Source organism: Narcine bancroftii, chromosome 12 (assembly GCF_036971445.1).
Source record: "Narcine bancroftii isolate sNarBan1 chromosome 12, sNarBan1.hap1, whole genome shotgun sequence".
Lineage (NCBI taxonomy): Eukaryota > Metazoa > Chordata > Chondrichthyes > Torpediniformes > Narcinidae > Narcine > Narcine bancroftii.
The window spans coordinates 95,297,588-95,325,405 of record NC_091480.1 but is presented as its reverse complement, the minus strand read 5'-3'; the positions used below and the strand labels follow the sequence as shown (position 1 = coordinate 95,325,405).

The following is a 27,818-nucleotide window of genomic DNA, read 5'->3' as shown; positions in this document are numbered from 1 at the left end:
AAAGGCAAAGGAGGAAAAACCCAACACCCAACCCCAACCAACCAATTTTCCCCTGCAACCGCTGCAATCGTGTCTGCCTGTCCCGCATCGGACTTGTCAGCCACAAACGAGCCTGCAGCTGACGTGGACTTTTTACCCCCTCCATAAATCTTCGTCCGCGAAGCCAAGCCAAAGAAAGAAGAATAAAATTTTTTTTGTGGTATTCATTACTGTTGTAGCGGCTACTATGGTAGAGCTACTAAAGTAATACAAAAACACACGCCAGATTAGTCAACTCAAGACTGACTTTATTCAGGTTTTACAATGTTCTTTTACACCCCGCGTGTCCCGGACTCCACAGGACAAGGCGGGACGTTGCTATTGGAATGCTTTCGATCCACGGGATCCTTGTGAGTGTCCTGCGCATTCCGGCAGGATACTCAGCAGGACCACGTGCCATTCTCCAGCACGCAGTACCGCTCTGTGAGGTGAGTATTCGCCTGTTTGTTGATTTGTTCCGTGGCCCGCAGAAACATGCTGGTGACGGTTCGCGACACTGCACTGTGTGCTCATTCAACCCGCTACACGGCTTGTACTTTAATGATGTGCCGTGCTAGAAATGAAACAAATGGAAGAATTTTAGAATATGTGTGCAGAATGATGAGTGGCTATAAAAAATGGATATTTCTGACCTGGAGATATGAACTGACAAGAAGATCGGAGGAACAGAACATTTACATAATCTGGAGATTCCTTGTAAGTGCTGACCTTGAAAGTGGTATCCAGATTTGATGAATAAACGAATAATGCAATGCTACCTTTGAAAAGACATTAAAATGGCATTAAAATATGTACTGACAATGGACAGTGCTTAAGGCTATGATCTCCTCCTCAATGACACTGTTGCAGTTTCAATATCAGGAAGGATGCTCCATTTTTCTGATATTGATCAATAAAGACTTTGCCTACAGTACCTTCATCTCAAAATAAAATAAATTTTCCCATTGCCATATTTTTTTCCCAGTGCAAAGTCAACAGATGTACAATGAATCTCAGGACATTTTTGTGCAGTTTAACATCTCCATAACATTAGTTCAGAAATGATAGTCATATTGTATCTCATTTCTGGTGTAATTTATTATTTCATGTTTAACACCTTTCTAATTTTTATCATATTACAAAACTGCCACTCCATACAGTCATCCTTTCAATTGTTCACTCACATGTCAGGATGCTCAAATTCCACATAATTATCACCTTAAGTCTCCCCGTCTGTTGTTCTATTTACACATTATCTTTCTTAACAACTTCCTAAACTCAGCTGTTCATTTTTTGTCTCTGAAACGAACATCTCAATTGTCACCTATCACTATGTTTATCTCAAGATTACTATTCCTTACTCAAGTTTCTAAAGGCACTGATCTAAATATGATCTTCTCAGAAACAACTTACTAGCCTTTTTTTTCCCACTGGAATCCCAGTTAATTGGCCATGCAGTGTGCCGGGAGAGGAAGTCATTTGTGATGTTTCCACCGGGCCACTGACTGCTTTTCCACTGAGCGCAACTCATCCCCACGGTTTGGAGAGTCTACCTTTGAATGGAATGGATGGAAGTTTTTCTTTTTCTACTGGTTTAATCAGCTTGCTGGCATCAGCGATATGAGTTGGGGTAGAGGCCATCAATCCCCGGCCTGATTTGATGTCATTTTCCACTGAACCCTGAACGAGTTCATTCCTGGGAGTTTTCCAGTGAAAAAGAGGCTAATTAAAGCAGGCAGAATGCTGAACCTGTAATTGACAATTTTTGGGGGCAGGTTCTCTAAGATGCAATAAACAAACGTGCTGGAGAAACTCAGCATCAGGTCACGCAGCATCCATCAGGAGTAAAGGGAACCAACGATTCGGGCCTGGGCCTTTTGTCAGGCAGGTGCCTGAATAACATGGTGGGGGGAAGGTGGAGGAAAAGAGAGGAAGGGGTAAAGCACAGGCTAACAGGTGGGAGGATAGAAGAGAAAAAAGATGTGGTGATAGGGGAAGGGGGCATCTCTCTGATGGGAGAAAGGAGTGGAGAGCTGGAGGAAAGCAGAAAGGAGGATAGGGAAAGAGGTCGACCTGAGGAGGGGGGTGGGTTAATGGTTCTCTGATAGATTGTGTCTTGCACTTGACCCCAGCATCTGCACACTTAACTTCAACTTTCTATGAAGCAATATGTGCAAGTATGCTTTTAATATATGTGATGGCTATTTTTCTCTAGGCACTACATGATTGTTATTAAGTTCATTAGATATATTTATCAATTTGATCATACTCTTAAAGAGGAGCTGACTCGCTTTCATTTGGACATTGACTTGAGTTCCATTACTTACTTACTGAAGGGGTCGATTGCGCCAATTTCCAGCAGAGAAATCCCATCAGCCCCGTTCCCTTTCTCCCTGTTGCTCAGTAGTTGTATGCTCTCTAGATAAAGGTCATTTATCTAGTAGGTGATTTACAGTCACCAGATACCTTATCAGAATGTCCTTGGAGAGTAAACTAGAAAATCCCCACCTGGACAGCACTGAGACCAGGATCAAACTGGGATCCCTAGAGCCAAAAGGCTAAAGAAAGAATTAGAGTGTTTGAATGCTCTCAAATCGTGCTGACTGGATTCTGAATGTCGTATTTAATTTCCTAAATATTTTAGATATATAAGCAAACCTTGTTTTGAGGAAGGGGTTGGATTAATGGTGAGGGGGGTTCTTTTGTTTCTCTTTTTTTGAGGTGTTTTGTGGAAGGGGTTTAATTGGGAGGAGTACACACAATTTACACTATTATTTGAGGGCACAGCGGCAAGTAGGGGATGAAGGGATGGCTCGGTGAGTGGAGAGGGAAGGGGTGGAGAGTTGGAGGAAAGAAGAAAGAGGGATGGGGACGATGTGGAGTGGTCAAGCAGAAACCAGAGAAGGCGGTGTTAATGCCATCAGGTTGGAGAGTGCCCAGATGGAAAATTGCTCTTCCAATTTACAGCGCTCTTGGTGGGTTCTTAGTCACTTGCTTGGCAATATTCACTCTTTTTTATTGAATATACAACAGTTGATCATCTCTTATTTCATTCTGATATTATTAAATGCACCAAATGTCTTCCAACACAAATAGACGAGAATAAACTTGCAATTCATCACATTAGCACCAGAAAAGTTCAGTCTTAAATAATGACCTGAAGCATTCCAAAGATGTTGACTGAGCTTCCGTAACAAGACTGGCTTTGTGAAGTACATTTCTGGAAATATACTGATACTGATACTGGTATCAGTTCCCTCATTCTCGCAAGATTGGTGTAAATTAGTTATACATTTTAGTCATATCGACAAAGATTTTTACATGACTGAAAGCACCTGATAAACAAAGTGGGGTTTGGTGAACGTATGGAACGTGTTTATTTACTGAGATCTCCAGCAGGAAGGTGTAAAGGGAGTTGCAGATTCAGCAGGTTACACAGGAACCCAGTTTGGATTTCCAGTCTTCACTGAATGAGCCGACAACAATTAAGGCAGCTGTTTCGATGTTATAAATAACTTCAATGCTCTTGAGCTGTAATGTTATGAAAAAAAAAATCAGTCTTTATATTACAGGCTGGGCTGGGCTGAATAGCCTAATACTGCCACCATGCTATTTCTTATTGTCAGACAATAAATGCACCGTCATGAGTGCATCACACCTCTACTTCCTCAGGTCTTTGTGGGGATTTGGTATGACCTAGTAAACCCTGGCAAATTTCTACAGAGGTGTGGTGGAAAGTGTGCTGACTGGCTGCAATACAGGTTCACTAATACCCCTGAGCGTAAAGCCCTGCAAAAGGTAGTGGACACAGCCCAGGACATCACAGGCAAAACCCTCCCCATTATCAAGAACATCTTCGGGGTATGCTACCATTGGAGAGCAGCAGCGATCATCAAGGATCCTTCAATCATGAATCGTCACCCAGCACACTCTACCATCAGGAAAAGAGGTATCGGTGCTATCAGGTTCAGGACCAGCTGCTTCCCCTCCACCATCAGACTCCTCAACAATAAACTCAATCATTTGAGGGTCTGACTTTTGCACTTCATTGATTTTTTTTCAATTTATTCACATTTCTTTATTTGTTTACATGTGGTATATTTTTCAGTACAGTTTTTTGCACTACCAATTCTGCCTCACCCACAGGAAAAAAGAATCTCAGGGATCTACTCTGACAATAAATCTGAAATATGAACTTTGAACAATTGTTACTGCCCCAGATAACAGCCAGGGTCCTGTGAAAGGTGAATGAAAGGTAAATGAATAGACACCAGGCTAAGAAAGAGTGGGGGAATCTTGAATTTCTTCAAGTTAAACCACCTTAACTCATTATCAATGGTACAAAATGTCATACTCCAAAGTTTTTATAATTTTTCCATACCCTAACTTAATTTTATTTTCCTCTTGTATGATGTGCATAAAACTAATAAAAAGCAGAATTTGCTTCACTTTTCCCTTGCAGATGTGATATTAGCCTGCAGTATTGCATTACCACTGTTTGTTGACATTCGACTGCCACTGTTTATAGCTCCTTCCTTTTACCTTGTTGCTGTGATAGCAATCGATTGTCTTCCGCTGCCAAATTGTTTACCGTGTCCATTGATTGATCATTGGAAGGCACAAGGTTCCCTCCAGATAGAGGGGGCTTATCAGTGTGTTTTTACTTTAACCCAGTAATTAACTGCCAGTGTAAATGTTCGCGAACCGGCACACAGGTGTCAGATCGCCCCAGGGATGAACCGCCTAGGGAGGGTGTATTGTTTTCAATCGGCATACCCAATGTGAAAGGGACAGGGGTATGCAGGACGTCACCGCTGGAGAATAGGCTCCCCTTTGCTCTGGGATGCCGGGTGGTGGGTGTTGAAAGGGCGCAGAGAATCGGTTAACACTGGTCCAGTGTGAACGGCAAAAACGCTATTTTGAACCGGTTCGTTCACCAATTTGCCGGTTAGCCAATGTGAAAAAGGGGCTACAGAGTCTGCAGGCTTTCGTGTTTCACTTATCTAATCTTCCCCTTCTTTGACTTAATGCACAACCCAAGTTGTGGATTCTTTAGCTCACACAGTCCTGCTGCCAGGGTGAAAGGAGGAAATGTGAACAACAAATACGGCCTTTGCACCTGCCATCTCTCTTTATGGCTTTTTAATAATGACAATAAGTTTATTGTCATACACTTTATGCACCAAAATGTTTACTTGCTGCAGCTAATCAAGTACCTTGCAAAAAAAAAACAATCTCCAATCATTGAACCATGTTACAGAGCGGGATAATAAATACGAAGGACTGATAATAAATACGAAGGACCGATAATAAATACGAAGGGCCGATAATAAATACGAAGGGCCGATAATAAATACGAAGGGCCGATAATAAATACGAAGGGCCGATAATAAATACGAAGGGCCGATAATAAATACGAAGGGCCGATAATAAATACGAAGGGCCGATAATAAATACGAAGGGCCGATAATAAATACGAAGGACTGATAATAAATATTCATAATTGCACTAGTATAAGGGGAATAAAAGGTGGGGTTTCAAAAGTGCAGAAAGGCATGCCTTTTTGTGTTGCTGGGATAGTTTATGACTAGGATAGTAAGGGGAGGTTCAAGACCCTGATAGCTAGTCCCTTCAAATGAATAGACACCACAGGAAAACTTGAACCACTGTTCTTGAGGCTAGAGGTGGTGGACTTCAGGCTCCTGTACCTTCTGCGTGAAGGTAGCAGCAAAAAATGACGGGGGTGATACTATTTAATTTAATTTAGACATACAGCATGGTAACAGTCCCTTCCTGTGCCACCCAAATGCACCCAATTGGCCTACAATCCCCGCACATTTTTGAAGGGCGGGAGGAAACCGGATCGCCCAAAGCAAATTCACATAGATATGGAGAGAACGTAGAAACTCCTTACAGTCGGCGCTAGATTCGAACCCAAGTCGCTGACGCTAACCACTACATTTACCACTACATTTACCGTGCCGCCCTATCAGAGGAGTCAAAGCTAGGTTTATTCACATGCATTTGGCAGTCATAAGGTTACCTCAGCCATGGCTTTATTTCTTTCTTTATAGGAACGCTTCCCTTTCCAGCTTGTCCACTGCGCAACTATAACCTCCTTGTTAGATCTAACTGATACGTTCCTGGATGGGATAATGCAGGACCGATGAGAATTTCTCACTGATGGCAAGACTTGCGATAATTGACACTGCAGGAGAAGCCATCAATTTTGTGCAGGGAAGAACAACAAATAAGTGAGTGGGCTCACATGCGCAGCAACATTCCTTGGATTAATATTACAAATGCAACAGCTAATTTGAAGACTCAGAAGAAAGAAAGACTTTGTATTCACTTGTATTGTCTGCACAAGCAGTTTTTAAAAAAAAATTAGACATACAGCACAGTAACATGCCCTTTCAGCCCATGAGCCCATGCCGCCAATCGCACCCAATTGACCTACAACCCCCGGTATGTTTTGGAGGATGGGAGGAAACCTGAGCCCCTGGGGAAAACCCATGCAGATTCCGGGAGAGCGTACAAACTCCTTACTGACGACGTGGGATTCGAATCCAGATCCTGACCAGTGGCGCTAACCGTGGCATTCATTCAGCAGTTTGACGGCCGCAGGGAAGAAACTGGTGGCTGCAGACGCAGTGATTGTAGTAAGCTCACCAAAATGCTTGAGGAACTTTTCAATGTCTATAGGAGACAACGATATATTGCCGAAGTTTCGGGCCTGAGCCTTTCTTCAGGAAAGACCTCTCTCGCTCTGCAACCTCTGCAAGCCAGAAGTTCCCCTAGCTCTCTCCTCTGCTTGGTCTATACATACTCCTTGGAACTTTTCCATTCTCTGGAGCTCTTTCTTGAACTTTCCAGTTAAGTCACCATCTTTGGAAAGATTCTTTGACCAAAGTCTTTTGACACCTCTCCTAATGTTCACTCAATGACTCGGAGACTAGTCTTTTATCTGGATTGCTTTATACACAACCTCATTGTGAGCTACTTAGGGAATTGCTGAGTTAAAGACATTTTAAAAGTCCAAGTTGAATTTGTTGGAAGCTCGATACAGGCACAGAGCCATAAAAAGATGTTATAATTGTGTTCCAGGCCATCTGTGTCCCAGTTTTGTTAATGATGTTTTGATTTCCCCAGGACTCATCACACTTGGGCAGAGGCTCTGCAGCCTTTTGAAGCTGGACAACCTCTTAGGGTCTCCTTCAGTTATCACTGCATTGCTTAAGTACTTGAATGTCTCTCCCTCTTCAGACTGCGATTCATGTGGAGACTCTCTGTTCGAGTTAAGAGCCCCTGCCAGCCCACACCAAATTTTAATGAATGTTCTCGCTATCTGGAAAGATAACCATATCTCATTGCAACTGAACCATCAAGCGCTTAACACATGGCCATGCTGTTTTTTTTCCCCCTGTGTGGAGGTGAGCTCAGCATCTGAAAATGGCAACAAAGAAATAAAAGCTGACAATATTTGCGCTTGAGCATTTCAGAAGAATTGGATTGTGCTCCAGTTCCTGTTTCCAGTAAAAGAAATAAAAGGGTTCTCTTAGAGTCACCGAAACTAAATGAAGCTGCTTGAGGACTCTATAAAGTCCTCAGTGGACATTGGGAGGAAGGTTGGGTCCCATTGTTTAAAAGGGAATTGCAATTGTTTAAAAAAAATGCTTTGTCTTTCAAATAAGAATATCCTCCTCATGAATGGGGATGCGGAAACAGCCTACTGGAACGATTATCCTATTTTGGCCATCAATAGGTTTCCATGTGCACATGAATGACCTAGGCAGGGCCTGGAAGTGGAGTAGTTGAATGGAGGGGATGCAAAGCAATCTAATTTCTTTCCCACAACCAGCCATTCCCAACACGGTCTATATGCCACCAACTCTCCCTTTGCTATCTTTGCTGTGTAACATTACACTATTTGACCTGCTGAGTTTCTCTAGAATTGTGTATTTATTTCAAGGGCATCATGTTCACTTAAGAGTGAGATTGGATGAACTGTGCATATTGATTGTTGAAATTCAAGCTCCTATTTCTTGCACAAATATTGTACAAGGCCCTCTGTTCAAGGAAGAAGGAACCAAAATAAGTCATTGATCCCCCATTCTCAACAAGGGCCATCAGCACCCCTTGCAGGGGTAGGGGAAAGAGGGGACACACGGGGTATTTGAGGGGGCCACAGACTGAAATTATAAATGGCTGAGATTGGCTGGACTATCCTTCCCACTACTACAGCATATGCACCAGTGGATGTATGGAATTCCTGTCCAGATTTGTCTATGGCAAAGTAATATCCACAATGGTTCATTTAGAAATAGCAAACAATGTGCCTATTGAGGAAGCATGGGAGACGCTGGGTTGTCCGCATTTCATAATTATGTTGTTATGGTTGACTAATGGAAGAGAGAAGCAACACAGGGATACATGTAAAAGAAATAGTTTGACATTTTATTGGTATCATGGTGATTATTCTCATGCTTTAATAAAATCAGCAAAAGGAGGCATTTGTCTCCTTCAGTATGAATGGGATTTTACTTTGAACAAACTCTTCACCAGACAAGTTACAGTCAATGGCACAAATATACAAGTTCCAGCTCATTCCTAACTCTGGCTGTATTCCAAGTGCAAACCACACAATATGTTGATAGCAAAGTTAACAATTGATAACCATAGACTGTTACAGCACAGAAGATAGTCTGGTCTGTGTTGAAATATTAGTCCCACTGATGTGTATCCATTCCATATATCCCTCCCATCCATATACCTGTCCAAATCTTTCTTCAATCTTAAAATTGAGCCTGCATTCACCCCTTCAGCCAGAAGCTCGTTCCAAACACCCACCAATCTCTGTGTTAAGAAATTCCTCCTAATGTTCCCCCTAAACTTCTCTCAATCTTAACCCATATCATCTGGTTTGTACCTCACCTAACCTCAGTGGAAAAAGTCTACTTGCATTTACTCTGTCTATACCCATCTCTTTGGCTTGGCTTCGTGGACGAAGATTTATGGAGGGGTAAATGTCCACATCAGCTGCAGGCTCGTTTGTGGCTGACAAGTCCGATGCGGGACAGGCAGACACGGTTGCAGCGGTTGCAGGGGAAAATTGGTTGGTTGGAGTTGGGTGTTGGGTTTTTCCTCCTTTGTCTTTTGTCAGTGAGGTGGGCTCTGCGGTCTTCTTCAAAGGAGGTTGCTGCCCGCCGAACTGTGAGGTGCCAAGATGCACGGTTTGAGGCGATATCAGCCCACTGGCGGTGGTCAATGTGGCAGGCACCAAGAGATTTCTTTAGGCAGTCCTTGTACCTCTTCTTTGGTGCACCTCTGACACGATGGCCAGTGGAGAGCTCGCCATATAACACGATCTTGGGGAGGCGATGGTCCTCCATTCTGGAGACGTGACCTACCTAGCGCAGTTGGATCTTCAACAGCGTGGATTCGATGCTGTCGGCCTCTGCCATCTCGAGTACTTCAATGTTAGGGATGAAGTCGCTCCAATGAATGTTGAGGATGGAGCGGAGACAACGCTGGTGGAAGCGTCCTAGGAGCCGTAGGTGATGCCGGTAGAGGGCCCATGATTCGGATCCGAACAGGAGTGTGGGTATGGCAACGGTAAACCTCTATAAAATCTCCCCTCATTCTTCTACACTCCAGGGAATAAAGCCCTAACCTGTTTAACCTTTCCCTGAAATTCAGTTCCTCAAATCCCGGCAATATCCTATTAAATCTTCACTTTTAAATTTTATTGATATTTTTCCTGTAGTTCAGTGACTAAAACTGCACATAATTTTCCAAATCTGGCCTCATCAATGTCTTATATAACTTTATCATAACATCCCAACTCCTATACTCAATACTTTGATTTATGAAGGTCAACGTGCCAAAATCTCTCTTTATGGACCTGTCTACCCGTGATGCCACATTCAGTGAATTATATTCCCTGATCCCCCTGTTCTACCACATTCCTCAGTGCCCTACAGTTTACAGTGTATGTCCTACCTTGGTTTGTCCTTCCAAACTACAACACCACACACTTTCAAGTTCGAGTTTATTATTATTATATAATTGTAAAGTACAACTGGATGAAATGGTATTCTTCAGTCCTTGGTGTTAAAACATAGCCCACATATTTACAAGCAGTATGTATATAAAAATAAATAAATATAGTTAAATAATAGTCAATTCTTGGAGGGATTGTATGAGGGTTGTTAACTCAACCTGCGACATCACAAGCATCAAGGACAGCTACAAGAGTCAGTGTCTCCAGAAAGCAGTCTCTATCCTCAAGGACTCCCACCACCCTCTTTACTCTGCTACCATCAGAAAGGTGGTCCAGAAGCCTCAAGATGAACATTCAGCGGCACATGGATAACTTCTTCCCCTCTCCCATCAGGTTCCCAAATGGAAGATGAACCACAGACACTGCCTCACTTTTTTCCACAGCATTTTCTTGCATTATTGCCAAAATGTAATTTATGGCAATATTTGCACTCAAAGGCTGCTGGAAAACTAAACGCCTCCTCCTCGTTCGAAGTATGAGAAGCGATCATGTAAAGTCAATCATGTTGCCAAATACTAAACTCTGAAGCTTACATTCTGCCATGGCTTTTGTGTGATGTCAATCCAAAATCTGCACCAGATCATTATTCACTTTTTATGACCTGGAAAAGCAGAGAAATATACAAATAACGCACACTTCTTCCATGATTTAAGTATTAGCTTTGAAGGAAATGAAATAATAAATTGAAATTAACCGACCTAAAAAAATTTAATACCTACTTGCTCGTTGTATTTGTCCCTGTCACTGTCTCGAGTCATGGATCTGACAACTTCCCAACGCCTTGAAGTTCTTTCAATGCAATGGAAGTAAAATGTAAGAAATTGTGGAATGTAATTTGGTGAATAAATTTGTATTTTCCTTTTAGAATTTATTTTAAAATAACTATATTCTTGTCAGATTTTAACATTGTGCTGTCTTTTATGGCAACATTGTCATATTTTATTTTGGAGTGTTCATTAATTACGCTTACAATTTCTATTCTTGGGAGAAGAACAACGACAGAGTGTTTGGTTCTTGAGCTCTCAGCTTCACCTTTGCTTTTTCTGCCTCTTATCAAGTGACAGATGAAGATCTGTTCTTAGTTTCATCTGCCCCCAGCAAAGGACGGTGAGAGAGTGGCTTTTGGCACGGTCGGTGGGGAAGCACATCCTTACTTATCCCTAATTCCTTTCACCTTGAGCAACGTAACTCAGCTTTCCTGCTCAATAATCTTCTGCATTTCTAAATGGAAATAAGGCCAGTTCCTTTCGCTTAGCGTGTGTCACTGTTTTGACCTCACGTCTTAAAGAGTATTCGGAATCAGAATTTATTGTTGCGAGCATGTCACAAAATTCTTTGTTTTGTGGCAGCATTACGGGGCAAATATTGCCATAAATTGCATTTCAAAGTAAATAAATATCGCGATAAAATAGGAGGGAGCGAGGTAGTGTCTGTGGTTCATTGCCCATTCAGGAATCTGATGGCAGAGGGGAAGAAGCTGTCTGCCTGCTGCTGAGTGTTTGTCTTCAGACTGCTGGACCTTTTACCGAGACGGGGTTGGGGGTCCTTGAGGATAGAAGCTGCTTTCTTTAGATACTGCCTCTTGTAGATGTCCTTGATGGAGTGAAGACCGGTGCCCGTGATGTCGCAAGCCAAGTTACTTGAAGTTTTTTTTTCCCTGTCCTGTGCATTGGCTTCTCCATACCGGACGGTGATGCAAATGAAGAGGTTGAAAAGAGAGGAAGCTGGAAGAGTGCTAAGAAAAGTCATGGACTAGGAATACTTCAGTCATTTTGGATAGACCAGGTTAAATCTATCCATTATTATGTCTATTTAATCTCAAAGCAGATGGTTCTGTTTAGAGACCTTGATTCCCAAAAAGGAGTAAATTCTTGATATTGCTAAATATTGCTAAATTCTTGCTAAATTCCTCCTGCATTTTGGACGTTTCTCAGCCGTCCGGCACCTGCATGCAGTCCCTCGTGTGTCCCCAATAATGATTTGCATTTCTGTCACACCCTTTGCGAAGTAAATATTATGAACAAACTCCATTAAAGTATAATCAGGCAAAAACTGACATCAGCATAAAATAACTCAGAAAGTCAGAGACCAGTTTTGAAGAGGCGGAGATGCTTATCTGAGGGTGATATTCCCATTCGGGCATTTTTTTTCTCCTCCCAGACCCAGAGTCATTTTCCCAGAATGCCTGCAGTCTAAACTGCCCTGCGGGGATTCTGGGACCAACTCAGGTCAAAGTGTATTGTGTACTGTAATTTTCTTAGTTTATTCGTAATTTTTTTTAGTGCTGCCTGCTCTCTCCCGCAGCCCGCCGTCCCGGAGGTCCGCTGCCTGCTCTCTCCCGCAGCCCTGATCTGTCCCAGTGGTCTGCCGCCTTCTCCCTGCTGCTGTGGGCCGCTAACACTAACCCCACACCTAACCCTATCCTGAACCCCACTCCTCACCCTAACTAGAACCCCCACCATAGCCCTAACCCTATCCCAAATCTCAGACCTAACCCTAACCCAAATCCCAGACTTAACCCTAACCCTAAGGTGTGAACATTAGGTTACCCACTATGAATTGCAAGAAGCTATTCAATGTTATAAAGATATACATGATGAAATAAAGAAAACTAAAAAAGTGCAAACTACATTAGACAAGTATTTTCTTAAATAAATAATGTTCATTTACTGCTGCGCTCTCTCCTGTATTTTGTAATTTTTCAGTTTTATATATATCCCTTTCATCTATTTTGTGCACATGTTTGCCCACCAGTACAATAGGAGATCACTTCTGTGGCTATATCTGTTCATCTGGAAACCATACAGATGGAAAGTAACTTTGAGGCCTATTGCTAATGGCTGATGATGAGGAATATTATCGTTTCCTTCAGTCAATTTCTTCTGGCTTATCACCAACAACAATAGTACCTTCCATTCACATTATGACTTAAATATTGCAAGTTCATCCTGAATTCCTTTAAATGTTCATACTGATTGAGCCACAAGAGCAGTTGTTAAAATTAGTAACTCAATTCTTGGTAGGATTAACAGACTGTCTCCAACAAAGAAAAAGAGGTAGAGAGGTTTAGGGAGGGGATTCCTGAATCCAGGGTTTTGGCAGGTGATTCAATGGTGAACAATTAATCATTAATTAAGGGAACAGATGGTTTGAGAATTAGAGGACTGCCTGAGATTGCAGAGACAACGACTGATAAGTCGTTGCTTTATTGATTGGAAATGGCTTTAGATCAACAACCCTGGGGTGATCTCTTTTGAGTTAGTGGGGTTAACTGAGATCTCATTCAGCTCTTCAGGCTACTTTAGAAGATGTATGTATTTGTTTACTTTCACTTCTCCATACTTACGATGCTGCCACCTGCAGTGGGCCTGAATTTCCTGTTTGCTCAATAAAAAGGAGATTATACCTCTATTGTCTCTACAGGGACCATGCACTACGTACATTGCGCCATTCCCAAGTTCCTCCAAAAACTGCAGAGGTGGTGGAACAATTGTCGCATGGATTGTGGACTGCTCCGTCTGGAACCTGGTGGCGATGTGGATTGTGGAGGATCACGTGGCCTCTCCTTTGGGAAACTAGTCAGAAGTCACCTCACCTGCCAGTCAAGCCCTACCCACAGGTTAGTGCACACCTAAATATGGCCCCATTGATACCTGGGCTGGACTCTCCAGCATTATAAAGCCAATCACACGCCTGTAGAAATTTGCCAGGGTTTCTGGTGTCATAACAAACCTCCACAAATTCCTGAAGCAGTAGAGGCGCTGACATCATGATCCATTTGTGTGCCATTAGTGTCTCTAATTAGGACACCGTACATTCCCCAACCAATTATGAACTTCGAATGAAGTTCTGCTTGGCATCTCTTAAACAGCTGTATTTATTCATTTGGAATATTATCTATACAGTTGTGGTTTTTGTACTAGTATGTTATCAACAGACATAGACTCAACTATCCTTTTCAGTTGTATTTTTGGAAATAGGATGAGATGGGTTTATCATTTAAATAGATGTTGGCAGGAAGTCCTTTTTAATTAATATATTGATTCGGTAAGTCTGCAGATATTTGTGTTTAATGAAATAGATAAATGGCACAAGTCAAGATGAACTTTTTCCAATTTTTATTCCTGTTCTGTTCCAAAATAGTTGCCGATGATTTTGGCATTCTGATTTTTATCTGCCACTCAGGTCACTTGAACCATAGCTGAGAGCTTAAAGTGTATCTAATAAATTTAATTTTTGTAAAAATTAAAATTCCTTCAATAAATTTGTTACATTTGAGCCTTTCACAATTAGTTTCATTTCTGATCTGGGCACAAGAAATGTGCATAGCGGTTAGTGCAACACTCTTACAGCGCCAGCAACTTCGTTCAAACCTGAGCGGTCTATAAGGAGATTGTACGTTCTCCCTGCATCTGCGTGGGCTTCCTCCCACCCTCCAAAAACATTCTGCAGATGTAGGTCAGTTGGGCAGCTTTGGCTCGTGGGCTGACAGGGCCTGTTACCATGCTGTATGTGTAAAGAGAAACTATTGAAAACATTGCTTTGATCATCTGTCAAAAGCAATGGAAGTAGTTAATTTGAGATGAATCAATGTGGGTTGAGTGAGTCGAAAGGAAATCTTTAAGAACAAAATGCTGAATAAGCTCCATAGTCATTTGGAATGATTCGAGATGCCTTTGTGACCTGGATGCATTGAGAATCTTTGGCAAGCTAGTGAATATAACACAGTGAAATGGTTTGACGACTAATGTCATGCACTTTATATTGAAAGTTCCGAAGCTTTTAGGACTCGTTTATTAACATTGCCGAGGAAAACAATGACAGCAGGCTGGTAGCTGAAGCAATTAGAGGGTCTCATGAGAAAATTATGCCTGACATTATCTCACAATAGAATTGCAATTTCTTTAACCCTGACAAGACAAGTGTTTGAACTTTGACTTTATTTTAAAATTTCTTTTTAGCACCTACCTTTTGTTGATGTTTCTTTATGCTGACAAATATCAGAGTTGGCATCTAATCAAGGGGCATCAGGGTAACTGTGGGGGGGGGGGGGGCACTGATTTTTTTTGGCAGCGTCGGACCAGGCAGGGGATGGTGGCGGCAGCAATGTCAGATCAGGGAGAATGGTAGCAGCAGCATCAGAACGGGTGGGGGGGGGCACAATAACTCATTTGAGGGAGGGGGACATAGCCTGTGAATATGCTTATTTTAGGTATTCATTTACTCCCATTAACTTTTGCCTAACATATAAAATTTTCAAATTTAAATATTTCTAATTGTTAATAAATATCACCCAGAACTGGCCCATAATCCTTTTCCTGCTCTTAGTCAGAAAGAGTTCCCAATATTACCACCAATGTATGTGACCAGGTGACACCTATTGTGGCTTCTATTCCTTTTCAATAAAAACTACATGCAAGATCATTTAAAATAACATCAACAGAACATTTATCTGAAAGGAGAGAGATAGGATGGGCATCCTGGGCGGCTACAGCACCGTGCGGTATGGTTGCTGTAGAGAAATGGATCAGAGGTCAACCATAAGAGTGGCAGAGAGGATCATGGGGGCCTCCCTCCACCCCTCTCCCAATCGATGTGATTTACCGGGATCATTATCTGAAGAGGGTGCACAAAATCATGGAGGACCCCTTTCACATAGCAACTTTCAGTTGCTCTCATCAGCGAAGAAAGTATCAGAGCCAACACCACCAGGCTGAGGAACAGCTTCTTCCTGCAGGCAGTGAGAATCCTGAACGACCAAAGGAACTGCTCACACTGACCATCCGAGACTCTCCTAGTTGCAAAACAATATTTATCTATTTGTATGTATTGTTTGTGTGTATGTATGTGCACTATGTGGGGTTGTGTCTGCATGCTTTGCACTGAGGACCGGAGAACAGTTCTTCCTATTTGTACAATCAGATGACAAATTTGACTTCATGATCTCTTAAGGTGAAACCCAGAGGGATTGCATAAATCCAAGAACTTCTACGATTCAACATTTTGAGAAACCAGGTGATTAAAAAGAAAGCAGTGATGTTTTGACACACAACTCGGGCATGCAGAGGTCTCACTTATTGACATCCCCCATCTTTTGAGAAAATAACACCAACTGAAAATTCACATCAGGTGAAAATACAAGAGAGTTCCATTTAGTTCATAAATAGGCAGTATGGACAAAAGCAGAGCTTGATATTGTGTTTAATACTGTGCAACAACGAGGGGTATTTGTCTAGCTCTCATGTCTGGATATGGTATCACAGGTATCCATTAAATGCAAGTTGAGTTTTCCAAGGGCTACTTTTACCTCAGACATTGGAATACCTATTCACATACTCCATGACACTTGGATTCAGTCAAATCGCAAAGGGAGTTCTACTGGTGCCAGACTACAAAGCTACAGTCATTAAGGTGACATAATCCAGTCACTTAATTAGCCTGCTCCAGGATCTAATGAAACTCTATTGGGAGTCTAACAAGGTAGCATAAATTCAAGCCTGTACCACATCATATGCATGGCAAACCAGGTGTCAGAAAGTTTCCAGTGTTTTCTCTTTATTCCCTCCATTCTATACAAGCCCATAACCCAGTCTACGTTATTAGGTCTCTCGACTGTTATCCATGTGCTTTGACCATCATGGGGGGCTGGGGGGGGAAATAGAAAGCATACTAAAAATGATAGTTCACTAAACCTCCAGAGAGCTGACAGAAGCCCTTAGACCATTTGGATCAGAGCCATTGGTCATTGTTTTAATTCAATATGTTACTGAAGTTCCACAGAGGCAATGTTGTTCCCACCCACTCCTCCCTTTTAGACGCGAGTACGTTTTTTTTTAAACTGAGGGAAGGAGCATAAAATGCTTGAAAATCATATGCCAAGTTGCATATCGTCAGTTTACAGAAGTCCAAAGCATCCCTGCATTATCTAAAGACTTCTCCATTCAGGCTGGTTGCACTTGGCGTGGCTCCTTCACCTCCCCAAGCTCTGGGGACTCCCCGCTTAACCAACATGGCCCTGACTATGACTGGTACTGATGACCAGACTGAGCCACGCTGGTTCTGGGGCAGAAGGAGTTCGCTGCAGGACATCGGTAGTGAAGTGAGCACTCACTGGCTCTGTCCGGCACCCGGGATAATAGTGGGTGATCACAGGAGATATTGTTTTGGGGATCTGCGGCAGACAACAAGGGGAAGGGGGAAAGTGAACGGGAGCCCTGTCCATCTCGGGTCGGAGGCGGACAATTGAGCTCAGGTGAACGTTTGTGTGGCTTTGAGTGGAAAGTCCAAACGGTCGTTGGGATGATTATTGGAAGATGTTGGGGAGGGGGAGAATCTAAAGGTTGAACAGGTGATGGTTATAAAGGCTCAATGTTCATTAATGCAAGGCGTAAAACACGCAGACACAGTGATTGAAGTAATGATGGGGAAAATCAGCAGGTCTCACAATGTCCTTTTATAGAGTAAAGGGTCATAGGTCCCCTCCCTCCCTCCTCCCCCCCTCCCTCCTCCCCCCCTCCCTCCCTCCTCCCCCCCCCTCCCTCCCTCCCTCCCTCCCTCCCTCCTCCTCCCTCCCTCCTCCTCCCTCCCTCCTCCCCCCTCCCTCCCTCCTCCTCCTCCTCCCTCCCTCCTCCTCCTCCCTCCCTCCCCCTCCCTCCCTCCCCCTCCCTCCCTCCTCCCCCCTCCCTCCCTCCCCCCCCTCCCTCCCTCCCCCCCCTCCCTCCCTCCCCCCCCTCCCTCCCTCCCCCCCCTCCCTCCCTCCCCCCCTCCCTCCCTCCCCCCCCTCCCTCCCTCCCTCCTCCTCCCCCCCTCCTCCCTCCCTCCTTCCCCTCTCTCTCTCTCTCTCTCTCTCTCCCTCCCCTCCTAAGGATGGCAGCTGATAGGAATTTACTGGGAAATGCTATCCCTGCGCAGACTCCTGGGCTAATGTCAGCTGGGGACTTGATTTCACGTTGTCAACTCTTGAAGCAAAGACTGCGTGGCTGTGCAGATCAGCGCGGATGGTGGGTTCCTCGCGATAGCCCCCCTCCTTCCCTCCACTAAAACTTTTTCCCGACGTGTCCCTGAGGCAGGCGTGAAATGTAATGATCTTACCTGCAATCAACTGATCGGGTTTCAGCCCGAACCACGGACGTCACCAGCAGCTGATCGGGAGATGTGGGATTCTCCAGTGTAACCGCTCCTTCCACAACCCAGGGAGATTGTGGACCCTCCGCTCCACTTCACACTCTTGGAAATCTGTTGAACGTTGTTGGAATCCACTTGCGTTGAGTTTTTAAAAGGTAAAATGAGGTTAAGCTCTAATAATCCTGCAAAGAAGTTAAATCCAACATCTGAGCTTGATTGGCAAGAGAAAGGGGTCGATTTGGACCCGCAAACTACTTCTGAGACTTGGATGAGCGAGTCTCTCGGCTTAAACTCAACCGCGTGGAGTTGCGAAGTGAAGTGGTTGAAGGGCGGCTGGATTTCTGCGGGCACGGGCTACTTCCCAATAAACCACCCAAACTTTCAAGGCTTATTTCGCTGGAGTTTTGTCTTTCTCTCCCCTGGAGAAGCTTTGACGTTGTGTCGAGAAGTCGTTCAAATTTCGAGGCTGTTGTTTTATTTCGGGCTCTGATTGTAGTGGAGTTGCAGTGATTTGTTTTTACAAATTACTGGAAGAGCGTTGAGGTCTCGTATTGGGGGACACCAATACTGCCTGGGCTCGTAGATGCACTTGCCCAGACTTTAGCACTCGGTTTGAAATCTAAGTGCGATCAGGTTACGAGTTGAGTCTTAAATGGATTCGAATTTGTCCTGTCAGGGGGGTGGGGGGGGGCTCAATGCAGCTTGTCTGGGGGCGGCAGGTTATCTTAGCATGTTGTAACCCTGGGTAAAACGTTATCGTTTGATGGCATTAAAAAAAAATGTTACTGGCGAGTGATCTCCACTTGGAAGTTTCGAGTTCTGGAGCTCGCTGGAGGGATGTGCATCTTACGAGTCTGATATTGACAGGATACTTGATATTGAGGGGGATTGTGTCCATGGAGAATGATTGGCGTTGACTTTACCCGGCTTGTGTTTGTCAAAGGAAGCCACTGGTGGATCTCGGGATGGCTAAATAATGGTTCTAATCTGTGATTGATCAAATTACAACCTTTTATACTTTAACCTTTCATGCTGAACATCACTGGTATTGTAAGGGAACAATCCACCCCGGGAACAGAACACTGTTTTCATTCAACTGTTCATAGAAGAGGCACAGAATTAGCACAGAAGCAGGCCTTTCAATCATCGTTCATATACTGACCATTAGGAACCCACTCTCCATTTTCCACCACTTTTTTCCTTGGGATTTCAAGTGCCCCTAGATGGATTACAAATGTTGTAAGAGCACCTACTCGGGTAGAGTGTGAAAACAAATCTCAGATCCCCTTCAATCCTCTCACATTCAACACGTGCACTCTAGCTCTCTCTAAAAATAAACTTCTCACTATCCAGTCTATCTACAACTCTCATAAACGCCTATAGCTCAATCCGATCTCTCCGCAGATTCCTCTGCTAAAAGAAAAATAAACCCAGCCTTTCCTTATAACTTAAATGTTCCATCCCATGCAATATTTTGGTGCCATCACATCCCTCTTAAAGTGTGGCGAACAGAATGGTACACATTACTCAAGGTGTGCTAATCAATGTTCTATCGAGTGGCATCAAGACTTCCGTCCTCTTCGATTTCATGGCTTGGCTAATGGATACGAAAAACCTTGGCCGCCTTCATCATTCCCGTCTACAGGTGCTGGCCACTGCATTTAAGAGTCTCTAGACTTGTACACCAAAATCCCTTTTTGTTAATGGACTAACCCCCTCTTGCATCACCAATCTCCTAATACCCTACTCCTTTAAAACCCCTCAGATTGGCCAATTTAGGGTGCTTGGTTGTTCCGCGCTCAAATCGTAAACTCAGGAGATCGCACCTTTGCTATTGCAGCCTCCAAACTGTGGAACAACATTCCTCCCTTTATCAAATCAGCCCCTTTAACTCTTTTAAATCCAGGTTGAAGTTGAATTTTTAACTGCAAGTATTTTGAGGTGATTGTTGATTGTTACCATGTGGTATGTACAATTCTGAACCTCAGGTACTCATTTTATACTGCACTTTAAAGTTGAGATGTAATTTATGATCTGCACAGCATTTTGGACCACATGAGTTGTTTTAAATATGCTTTATAAATAAACTAGACTAATACTCCCTTGTGCTCCTACACTTCATGATGTACATCATATGCTTTGAGAACCTCCCAAAATCCATCGGATTCCACCTGATCTTGCTCTGTCCAAATTACTTTCTGATTAATATAATGACTAACTCTGAATCATGTGATACACACTGACTTCCAATAAGTCAAGCAACCTTGCAACACTACCCTCGATCAAGTCTATGTCTTCAATGTTGAATTTTATCGAAGTCCATGTACTGTATATTAAAACAAATGCCCTGCCCTTATCAGCATATTTTATTGCGTCTTCAGAAAGATCAATCTGGTTAACCTACCAGGATCTACCACCAAAAGAATATCCCTGATCAACTCCTGCTTTGCCAAGTGCAAATTAATCCCATCCATCTAAAATGTTTTCCATTAACTACACTGTACAAAGAAAACATTTGCAGCAGAATTGGCTGGATTAGAAACCACATTTCTCTCAACAAACTAGTGAATATATTTGCTTATGTCGCACCTTTCTGCGAAACAGAAAACTTAATTGGCATAATCCCAACACTTTACTAAACAGTCAACTTTTCAGATCTCTTCCCAAGTCTAAGAGTCCGGCTCCTTGAACTCACTCAAAATCAAGCTTTTCACTTTTTTTTAAAACAATACTCCACAATTTTTAAAAAAAACAAGTAAGGGTAGCAATCTATTTAAAGTGAAATATTTGATCAAACTGAAATTCATATTTAAACCATGGTTATGAAAGGTTTTCTTTTACAGAAAATGCACATGATTTGTAATATGTTTACCTGATGCAAAAAAATCCCAAACATGGATGAAGTCATGGAGTGTTGCTGTTGGCTTGAAGTTCCAAGATGCTTTGTGATTTACAACTCACAATAAGCTCTGTGGTAATGAACTTGTGCACATAATCCTAATATACTTCCTTGATATGAATTCTAAATATTGGACGGAGAAGGTGTGGAAGCGCTTTTTAAAAACCGTAAAAGCAATGAGAAATGTATTTACAAAGTTGAAAGGAGATCTATTGGAGTAAATAAACCCTTTTAGCACATGGTTTTGTTAATTCAAAATGGTTGTGTATGTCACAGATACATAGGCCCAACGTTTTGCTGCCTTGATTAGAAAATGATTATGTAGATCAAAGTTATAGGAGTGAAGCACTTTGCATCAGCTCATTAAAAAGTGTACCTTCAGTGGGAGGCAGTGCACAAAAGTGCTGGAGAAACTCAACAGGTTGCTCGCTGTCCAAAAGAAGTACAGGCGGTTCACATTTCAGGCCTGAGCTCTTTTTCACCTTGTTAGCCTTGACACCTTGCCTGTTAGTCTGTGCTCCTCCCCTTCCCCTTCTGCACACCCTCCCCCACCTTCGTATTCAAGCTTCTTCCTGATTTTCAACACTCCAGGTGAAGAGCTCAGGCTCGAAATGTTGGCTGCCTTTTCCTTCCTATGGATGCTGTGCAGTCGTCGCCTCCCCCCAGCCCTGTCTCTCCCCTCCTCCCTTTTCCCTGTCTCTCCTCAATTCTTACCTCCTTATCAGATTTCACATTTATTGTCAGAGTAAATACACGACATCACATACAACCCTGAGATTCTTATTTCTTTCAGCACAGCAGAGTTACCACTAATTGGTAGTGCAAGAAATAAACATGTAAACAAATAAAAAGGACTGTAAACAGATAACGAATGCAAACAAACTGTGCAATACAGAGAGAATGAAATAAAGTCAATAAAGTGCAAAAATAAGAGTCCTTAAATGAGTCTCTGAGTTTGCTGTTGAGGAGTCTGATGGTGGAGGGGTAGCAGCTGTTCCTGAACCTGGTGGTACGAGTCTTGTGGCATCTACACCTCTTTCCTGATGGCAGCAATGAGAACCAAGCAGGTGCTGGGTGGTCTGGATCTTTGATGATTGCTGCTGCCCTCCGACAGCAGCGTTCCCTGTAGATGTGCTCAGTAGTGGGGAGGGTTTTGCCTGTGATATCCGGGGGCTGTGTCCACTACCTCATCACATCCAATTAATGCCTTTTGTTGGTTTGGACTCCTCCCCCAGCCAACACTCTCTGTATTCTGAGATTTCCTGGTTTTTTTTCTTCTTCATTGAAGAAGGGCTCAGGCCAGGATCGTCGGCAATATATCTTTGTCTCCTGTCGATGCTGAAAGACCAGCTGACTTCCTCCAACATTTCGGTGTGTTTTGCCCTATTAAGTTTCTCCAGCACTTGTGTCCAGTGCTCAACCCCAGCATCAGCAGATTGTATTGTTTACCATCTTCAATGGGAATAATGAATTATTAACAAGTGACTACTGAGGGTTCAATCCCACCTTATTTCATATATATATATCAACTGTCATTTTATGATTAATGTCAAATGAACAGATTTGCAGGAATTACTCTATATATCGATTTTAAAACTTTCCACCTTAGCCAAGGTCAGTGCAAATCTTAGATGTGAATTGCCTTCTCCTGCGAAGATTTTACGCATTTTGTTTCAGCATGTTTTACTTTCTACTGGCAAAGTGTGAAATAATTTTATTTTAATTGATGTTCGAGGATTACTTATTTAATCACATTGTTTCTGCATGTGTAAATTACAAAGTTCTCAACGCCAGGCCCAACTGTAAATTAACCTTTCGGTCATTGTACTCCTTCATCCCCACGAGACCAAGCCAAATTTGTATCTGATTGTCTCGTCTGAATCTCTATCCTGTATAAATAACTTGAGTTGGTCAGTGCCAACTGGTCTTAGAACTACAACTGCAGGGAAAATTGAGGACTGACTTGGTATTCAAATAGAGGTGAGAGTGTAATGCTTATAACCTCAATGTATAGTATGACTGTCGTACTTCATTTCACTAGAAATGTATCCTCAAGTATGTGAAGAGCATTTTTGGAGATGTTTTTCATACATCTTCAAGGCACAAATATTCTGACTGTTGGAGTAATTTGAAATCGAGAGAAGGCTCTTGCCTGCAGTTAGTCAGAAGACAACATGTCAAATTAAATCTTGGGGAAGGTAATGCTGTCTCAAAACTGATGTCAGAATTTGATACATTGAAGGGAAGAGCATTAAACTTCCTAGACATGCATGAAACCAAAACTGGCGTCGAATGAATATTTGAAAAATGAAATTTTCAAAATCAATGGAGGCTAAAAATATTTTTAATCTCATAGTGTTTCAGCTACATTTAGAGTAACTAATATATCTGTAAAGTTCCATTTCTTTTGCAAGTTTAAGATTATTGTACGAGTGTGGAGTCGGGGATAAAACTCACCTCCAAAGTGAGAACACTAAGCAGAGGGTATCAAGTCTTTGGCTCGGGTACCAGGTAATACTACAATTCCAGATTTCCTTGCATCGAGTCAAAGTTAAACCACTGCATTGTAAGTGCAATCTCAGAAAGTTCAACAGTTCCCAAATAAAAATTTCCTGCGAGTACCTACTTTGAGGCAAGTGATAGATAAAAGACTTAATCTATGAATCAGAAAATAAATGCAGTGCTGTCGGGAACTGCACTACAAAACTGATATTAAACTGACAGACCCTGATTTTATGAAAATACGTGCAAAAATCAAGTGGATGATGTATGAATGTAGGCCCGATGTTGGCATGTAGCAGTGACTGAGGTGATCAGACGTTATTTGAAAGGAAATAATAATGTTTGCAGATCTCATGAGTTTCATTATTGAACAGAAGGAAGCATATTCAGCATGGACACGAGGGCCGAAGAGCTTGTTCCTGTGCAATTCTCTCCTCTGTTCTACATTGGAGAGGCATGGTCAGCTATTACAGTAACAGCGACCCGGGTTGGAATCAGGCGCTGTCGAAAAGTGTTTGTACATTCTCCCTGTGTATGTGTGTGTTTCCTCCAGGTGTTCTGGTTTCCTCCCGCCCTTCAAAAAGTATTGGGGCTCTAGGTCAATAGGGTGTAATTTGGTTACACAGGCACATGGACCAAAAGCGCCTGTTACTGTGCTGTATGTTTAAATGTTAACAATGAAAAATTTAAATTTTAAATTCTATATTTGAATTATAATAGAACACTGAAATGTGGTGTGATCTGTGATTTGCGAAAGGCTGGTATACAGGTACAGCAGGTAATCAGGAGAGCTAACAGAACATTATTGTTTATTGCCAGGGAAACTATGTAATGATGTTAGAAGCAGTTCAGAGATTTCAAATTAGCATTTGGAATGAGCAGGTTATCTAATGAGGAAAGGTTTGACAGACTGGGATTGTTTCCACTCAGACGTAGAGAGTGAAACATTTGACATGTTCAGGGATCTCAGCAAAGTAGGTATGAAGATGATGTTCCCTTTTGTGGAAAAATGTGGACTGAGGAGCCATCTTTAAAAATAAGGAGTCCGCCATTTCAAATGGAGCTGTGAGCTGATTTTATTTTCCCTCAGAGGACTGTGTGTCTTTGGAGCTCTCATCTTTAAAGAGTAGTGGAAGGAGAGTCTTTGAATTGTTTTAAGGCAGGCGTGGATAGATTTTAGATAAGCAAGGGGGTGAAAGATTACCCAGGGGAGACGTGGATGAGGAGTTCTAGTTACAGTCAGAGCAGCTATGATCTTCTGAAGTGACAATGTAGTCTTGATGGGTTGAATGACTTATTTCCCTATCTAATTCATATGGAATACCTGCTATTTTGTATTCAGTCAATTTAGACTGCATTATGAATGAACATCAGGCGGTGGGACTGGGTTCAAATTCTCCTCGCACTAAAAGCTATTTATTTCTGTAAAGTAAGAAAGCCCTAGGCAAATTTGTTATCAATATTTTATATAGAACAGTTCTATTCTGCTTTTTAATCAAATGAGTTGTGATATGATGAAGTCAGCATTAAGATTTGCTGACTTCATCATGGGTGGAGATTTCGCCTGACTTGATACGTTCTATGTTTTGAGGCTACAGTTGAACATTGAGTCATTGGGCACTTGATATTTGTCTCTCAAGTGGCCCACATCAACCGCAGCCCTTGTAGATTCCGTTGAGAGTTGTCTGCTGTCCTTCGGGAAAGCGACAGGGTTTTACTGTGGGTCATCAGTGAGTTATTTGTTCTCTGCTTGGATGCACTGCCTTCCAAACAGTAGATTTGTTTGGAAGGCAGTGGGGCACCTGTTTCTCTACACTTTTTTCAGAATCTTTGCCATGTGGTTTTGTATGGGGAGTTTGCCATTGCAGTAGTAGCTGTCTTTCTGAAGTTTGCATTGTACAGTATCCACAAAAATCATTACTGTTTATCCAGCTTATCCTGAATTTGAATTGAGGAACTTCATACGTGGTAGGTTCTGAAAACCTACCAGTTCCTCAAGACATCAACTGAGACAGGTATCTGTCCACTGGAATATTATGCACTCTGTCAGCTGTGGATAAAGCATCCTACAGTGCGATTTAAGGTAGAACAGGTGTTCCTCACATTGCCCACATTCACCTTTCAATGATCACCAGAAATAGCTCATCAATATCGGTGAACTGACAGGATGAGACAAAAAAATACTCTGTGCTTTAATGTTTTGTATCTTCTATTCACTATGTAACTTTGATTCTCACTAATCAAATAATCTCTATTCCTCCATCCACTGCACCTCATTGCTGTTTTTACATTAATGTCATAGATTTACCTTAGTGAGATTTAATAAAAGGCTCTAATGTTGTGTCTAATCTGTTAGGAACAGATTAGAGAATGAATCTATGTCTAAATGTAAGAACTTTTTTTCATAATACAGTGAAACCTCGTTAGAACATGATTCGTTAATCAGTGGAATCTGTGGACCCCAAACATTGATTTTAGGATGCCAGGCCAACAGTGGCGAACAGGCACAAACTCAAAAATGGTCTCGTATGACTCATTTACAAGAGGTGGATGTTGATATGTCTTTCATGGCTTGAAGATAGTAAAGAGGGTTGGTGCGAGGACGCAGCCTTGCTTCACGCTGTTATCAATGGAGGTGGTTTTGGAGAGCTCATTGCTGTATCTGACCCGACTTTGTTGGTTTTCGTGCAGTTGGATAACCATGTTGAGGAACTTGGGGGGGCATCCGAGGCGCTCTAGTACTCGAGCTGGCAGAGTCCGCAAGCATCAAATCCATGCTGCTGAAGACCCAACTGTGCTGGGTGGGTCACCTCTCCAGAATGGAGGACCATTGCCTTCCCAAGATCGTGTTCTATGGCGAGCTCTCTACTGGCCACCGAGACAGAGGAGCACTAAAGAAGAGGTACAAGGACTGCTTAAAGAAATCTCTTGGTGCCTGCCACATTGACCCCCGCCAGTGGGCTGATCTCGCCTCCAACCATGCATCTTGGCGCCTCACAGTTCGGCAGGCAGCAACCTCCTTTGAAGAAGACCGCAGAGCCCACCTCACTGACAAAAGACAAAGGAGGAAAAACCCAACACCCAACCCCAACCCACCAATTTTCCCTTGCAACCGCTGCAACCGTGCCTACCTGTCCCGTCAGTCACCAACGAGCCTGCATACCCCTCCATAAATCTTTGTCCGCAAAGCCAAGCCAAAGAATGTTAATATGTGGAGTTTAAAGGTTTTAAAGGTCTCATTATAGGGTTTGAGTCACAGTATTCTGTTTTCCTGCTTCCTGAATCACGACCTACATGCATCTGTTCCGCGACTCGGCTGTAATGCGGTATGAAATCTTGGACCCCAACTATCGTGTTCTAATGAGGTTTTACTGTAATTTTGATTTTTTTGAAGCATAGTAAAAAATATTGCAAGTTGCTTCACTTAAACATTTTGAAGCCAAGGGAGGAATTGAGCCAAAAAAAATTTAGGATCCGTGCCTAAAAGTTTGGGTGGAAGCACAGATTTTGAGAAGCTTCTCAAGAAGGAGAGAGGAACAAAAGCTTCGGAGGACAATGCTGAATTTGTGGCCACGGTAACTAAAACCATGATTGTGAGTTAACGGCTGAAAAGAATGGCAAGGGACGAAAAGCAATAAATGAAAGAAACTGAGTACTCAGTGGTCATGCGTCGGGGAGAAGTTAGAGAAGTAAAGTGGAACGGGGCGGGGGGGTCATAGAAGTTAAGTCAGTATCTCAAATTGAAGGATGAAGTCAATAAAGCACCATGAACAGAGGGGGGAAAATAAGCGTTTGTACCAGCTGATGGATTAGTGGCACAATTGGACCAAAGTGAGATTTAGGGACTTACAAGTAGACAGGGTATACAAAGCAAATAGGAGAGAGAAATAGAACAGGGAACGTTAGTTGATCAGACATTCACAAAGTTGAGACCAAATATCATGTGTTTACTGCAGCGCAAAGCATAAAACACACAGCTGGTTAAAATAGTGAAACGGGAGTCTATGGAGAGCAAACAAAGAAGCTGCCTTGTCTCTCATTCAGTGATGCATCCAATTCTGACCAACATGGGAGATGCAGAAAACAGGAGTCATGCTAATAAAGAATGACCAATGGCCATTTGGGGAAAATCCATTTGGAGAGCAAGTGTTTACAGGGAGGGAATATAAATATTAACTGCAAAAATGAAAAGACAATTACTTTAAAATGGGT

At 42.6% G+C, this 27,818-nt stretch overlaps 1 protein-coding gene and 1 long non-coding RNA gene across 3 annotated transcripts in view; one reads left to right on the top strand and one right to left on the bottom strand.

The window, feature by feature from the left end:
* Nucleotides 1–289: 289 nt before the first annotated feature.
* Nucleotides 290–27,818, bottom strand: part of LOC138746565 (uncharacterized) — a 35,346-nt gene continuing 7,817 nt past the window's right edge. The window contains exons 2-4 of one of the 2 annotated variants that reach the window (XR_011347032.1): nt 18,173–18,387; nt 3,354–3,549; nt 290–592 (exon numbers count right to left, since the gene is read on the bottom strand). This is a non-coding gene — a long non-coding RNA (uncharacterized lncRNA). Of the gene's footprint in view, nt 593–704; nt 798–3,353; nt 3,550–18,172; nt 18,388–27,818 lie in introns of those variants that run through there. The other variant, XR_011347033.1, reaches the window with a different exon arrangement.
* The window catches only part of scn4aa (sodium channel, voltage-gated, type IV, alpha, a), a 159,670-nt gene continuing 149,866 nt past the window's right edge, over nt 18,015–27,818 (top strand). Inside the window, exon 1 of the mRNA XM_069904854.1 lies at nt 18,015–18,360. The gene's annotated coding sequence lies outside the window, so the exon portion shown is untranslated. The remainder of the gene's footprint in view (nt 18,361–27,818) is intronic.